Source organism: Gossypium hirsutum, chromosome A08, assembly GCF_007990345.1.
Source record: "Gossypium hirsutum isolate 1008001.06 chromosome A08, Gossypium_hirsutum_v2.1, whole genome shotgun sequence".
Classification (NCBI taxonomy): Eukaryota; Viridiplantae; Streptophyta; class Magnoliopsida; order Malvales; family Malvaceae; genus Gossypium; species Gossypium hirsutum.
This window is the reverse complement of record NC_053431.1, coordinates 110,181,413-110,186,318: the sequence shown is the minus strand read 5'-3', so window position 1 is coordinate 110,186,318 and position 4,906 is coordinate 110,181,413.

Genomic DNA, 4,906 nt, shown 5'->3' with positions numbered 1-4,906 from the left:
TTTCCTGTTGACTTCATTATTCTAGACATAGAGGAGGACAGCAACACTTCTTTAATTCTAGGAAGGCCCTTTTAAGCAACTGCTAAAGCAATTATTGATGTTGGCACAGGTGAACTCACACTCCGTGTGAGAGACAAAACAATCACCCTTCAAGCTCGCAACTCCGGCAACACATTGGAAATTAAAGGTGATCGTCTAAACCATTCTACTAAAACTGACAATATGGTGCAACCTTCTTTCCAGGAAATGAGTCTGAAGGAAGTACATGAGCCATTCTCAAGTAATAGTAGAGGACCTATTCATGAAGATCGAAGGTTACAAATCGAGGAGCTAGATGAATGGCGTACGTATAAACCGAGAACACCCGACAAACTGAATCTATGACAGAACGAGTTCAATATCTTTCCAAATCAACTTAAGGTTGGAGATAGAGTCTTATTAGATGCCGCAGATCCCCACATTGTCGCTACCACACCGAATGAAGAAATCCCTCTTACGGTACTCAGCATTTTCCCATTCGGTACGGTCGAGGTGAGTCATCCCAAGTTTGGCACTTTTAAGGTAAATAAGACACGTTTAAAACCTTATTTTGATGAGATTGATAGCAGGAATGAGGAGTATAAACTCCTCAAACCACCATGATCATTCAACGGAGAGGTAAGTCGAGCTTAGACTATAAATAAGCGCTTCTCGGGAGGCAACCTGAACACTAACTGTATTAACTTCTTTAAAATTTAGTCTTCAACACCTAACTTACTAACGGAGCTCTTGAATACTGGCTTTCCACAGAGACACGGCCAAGAACACGGGCGTGCTTAGGGCCATGTGAAAATAGGGCAAAGATTTCCCAAAACACGGGCTACGATAAAACGCCACGGTCGTGCGACATGGCCGTGGTCGAGCCTGCCAAAACAATATGGGCGTGCGATACGGCCGTGTGAAAAAACCATGGGCGAACCTATTAAAATAGCGTGGGTGCGCGACACACCCGTGTCTAGCACCCATGGTCAAACCTGTTAGATTGACACGGGCGTGGGTCTTCATACACGGGCGTGGGAGAAGCGAACAACACCAGACACGGCCATGCGACACGGCTGTGTGCACCTACACGTCCAAAGAACACTGGCGTGGACTAAATGTCAGACGCGCCCAAATTCAAAATTCGCGAATCACACGGGCTGAAATTGGGAAACACGAGCGTGTTACCTGGTCGTGTGCTCCAAAATCTATAAATACCCTGCACTATTCATTTTCTTCCCCACTCAAAAACCCTAACCCTAGCCGTTGCAATTCCACACGGCCTCCCCGCCACGCCCGTGCGCCGCTTCCAACTTCATTTTTGACACCTAATCTATCTCCTTCAGCATTTGTTTACTTCTTTCTCTTTTATTTCACTGATTTATAATGCTATTTATCATAGTAATCTATATATTTCATGTTATTTTCATCTTTCTATCACACAAATTTCATTTATAGAACAAGTTATCATCTTTTTCATGTTGAAATTCTTACTCATTACATGATTTCTCTACTCCATTTGATTAGTTAGAAGTAAATATTTAGGGTTAGAACAATAGACATACTCATGCCTTTAGTGTTAACATTTTTCATCCGTCAAACATGTTGCATTCCATGAAATCCGCTGCCATTTTTACGCCGTACAATTGATTGCTTTGGTTAACTTAGTAGCCTTAGTCGTTTCTAAAATTATGATTGTTATTTAAAATTTGTTTTCATTTTACTTTGATCATTCCTCAAGATGAATTAATGGTTTTGATTGCAGGATCATGTCGTCTTCACGAGGAAAGAAAACCGTCGTACCTGCTTCGAAGAAAAGGAAGGGAGCGTCATCTTCCGCTAGTCCAAACGCGAAAATTTGTCACCCTCTCTTGCAGTTCCCCCGTTGGCCCCAATAAGAACATTACCAAATACTTCGGGCCCGACCTTTAATTGCAGGCCACTGCATCGACTGGGCTGCTGTGGAACAAGTTCAGTTGGCTAATGCGATTCGGGCCCTCTTAACCACCGACCCTTGAGAGCTTTTCTTTGGAATAATCGAGCCGACGTATCTCGAGATCACGATGGAACTATACTGAACGTTCCATCTTCAGACCGTAATGACGAACTACGATGATCCCGACACGGTCCAATTTTGCCTAGGTGGATTAATCCGCCAGCTAAGCGTCCCAGAGTTCGGTGCTGCATTGGGCTTATATACGAGGAGTTCAAGGAGGAGAATGAACTACATGCTCTCACTTGCCACATCCACTTCTCTCCCTCAATGTGCTGGCACACTTTGGCCCCTGGCGCTGCCTCCTACAATCCTAGCCGCTCCAAGGCATCAGTTCTCCTACCATCCCTGAGGTACCTACACGTCATTTTGGCTTATACGATTACAAGAAGGCGAGAGAGCACTGGCGTCGTCAACACTCATGACGCCTACTTTTTATGGTGTATATCGTACAGACGCGTTATTGACCTTGCTTATTTCATTGCCCTCGTGATTCAGCACTAGACGGAGCGACATAGGAAGGGGGTCATCTCCATTGGCCCCTATGTTACTCAGTTGGCTCGACACTTCGGGCTTCTCAGCACCGTAGCCCAAGAACCATCCTTAACCCTCATTAGCCAGATGTCTCCACAAGGCATCTCGAGCATGCTTAGTATGAGGATGATCGAAAAGCGCCGAGGAACCTACCCTTCTCAATATCGTCTTGCCCAATCTACTGAGGAGGAGGCCTATGAGGACATTCCTGATGATGCCCCTCCACAGCACGAGGACCCACTGACTCAGCCATCACCACCCTCTCGTCCAGTTCATGCGGCGGCTTCATATGCTGATATCTCTGAGCGTCTCACTCGATTCGAGCAGCAGTGTTTTCAATGATTTGACAACATTGATGCTACTCTACAGCAGATTTGTCAGCACCTCCACATCTCATCGCCAGTCCCACCTCACGAACCATCCAGCGATGAAGATGTTTAAAAACATTTATTTATTATTTTATGTTTTTAATTTTTATTAAAACTACTTTTTATTTTTATTAGATTTTAGAATTTTATTTTTAATTATCAATTTTGATTATTTCTTTATGAGTAATTATTCTTCCTAATATCCCCTAAAAAGTTCCTGATTTTATTATAGTTATATAGAGCCCTTAAGCTCATTCTCGCATAGGAACTAAAAACTCCACCGGGAAAGGTTCTCCACAACTGCCATGTCCTAATCGTCCACGACCATAGCTACCACTAGATATAATATTCTTTTGGCGCAGGACTTATGGACTAATGAACCTCTACCACAGCCGGAGTATCCTTCTCCACTCTCGCACCGATTACTCTCTAAAACTCCAGTTCGAGGAATTCATCATATAGGAAGTTTCACTTCTCCCCCTATTTTATGATTGCAAATTTATCTTTTCCTATCTATCTTTGTACATTGAGGACAATGTACATCTTAAGTGTGGGGGGTATTTATTTCATTATCAGAAAAATCCCTGAATGACTGCCTTGTTCTCTTGAAAAGCTCTCATTTCGTATTTAGGATAAATTTTGATTGATTTATGACGTTGATTGATATATCTTGAATTAAAACATAGGCATTTATGCATTGATTGTTTAAACATCAAGACATTAGAGAATCAAGCATGATAAGTTGATTTTTAAGAATTTAAAATTTTAGGTTGTTTCCCCAAAATTTAGGTATTACTTTGAGTTAGAATTCACAAGTTTTAAACATCAAAAAGCCATAATTTTTGTGAGATTCTTGAGCCTTTTGAGCATCTATTAATTCTTTCATGCTCACTTTTATTATTGCTTTGAGTGCGTCAGTATTGAATTGTTATTTTAGAACTTGCCTGATTATGCATGTCAAGACCACACTATTTGATTTGATATGTCAAAATGAGAGAGGCACTTAGGATTAACCCACTCATGCCATGAAAAGCCTACCTCCACGATTAACCCCTAGTAAACCCCTTTGAGCCTAACAAGCCATTTCTTGTATTACCCTTAATATTAACCCTTAACCCATTATTGTCGAAATCCCCTAAATTAATCCCTATTTTTGTCGAGATTTGAGTTGAATAAATTGCTTAGCTATGTCTTGTTCTTAATAGTTAGTCTATGTTATTTAACTTGTTCTTAAAAAAAACACATGTATACATATTAGGAGTGATCTTCTATTTGTAAGCTTCAGTATTTAAATTCCATAGTCAGAGAATGAGTTTTGTTGTACGTAAGTGATGATTAAATATTTTTTTTCTAGTTAAGTAATTTTTCAACTCAATCTCGATTCTAACCCTTTCTTTCAGCTTGTGACCACACCCTCTAACCAAGCCTCATTACAACCCTCTAAAGACCTTTTGATTGATGTATCATCTTAAATTATAGTGGTGGTGATTTGATTTTCATGCAAGCCTATGGTAATGACTTTTCATTATTGACTATTGAGTGCTTCATTTATTGTCCTTAAACACCTCGAGTGATTTGAGTGAATCTTTAGTGAGGATGTGAAACTCTGTGATATTCTGAATCAAAGGTAATTACTTAGATGAGGGGAGACACCTATGTTTGCATGATTAAATACTCAACTTGGAATGTTTGAAACTTTTATGTTCTTTTAGTTGAATTCTCAATGTATGATTACCTATGGATTATTTTGAGATATTATCGATAGAAATTATAAGTTGATAAGAATTTATTTTGATTATGAGTTGAGAATTTTTCTTGAAGACAAGCAAATGCTTAAGTGTGGGGGTATTTGATAACCGTAATTTATACATATTTTTACCCCATGTTTAACGCATTTTATGGATGATTTCCCATTAGAATTGGTGAATTCGATGCTCCTAATGCATTAATTTCATGTTTTATACTTAGGAGGGCATAGGAGAGCGAAAGGAAC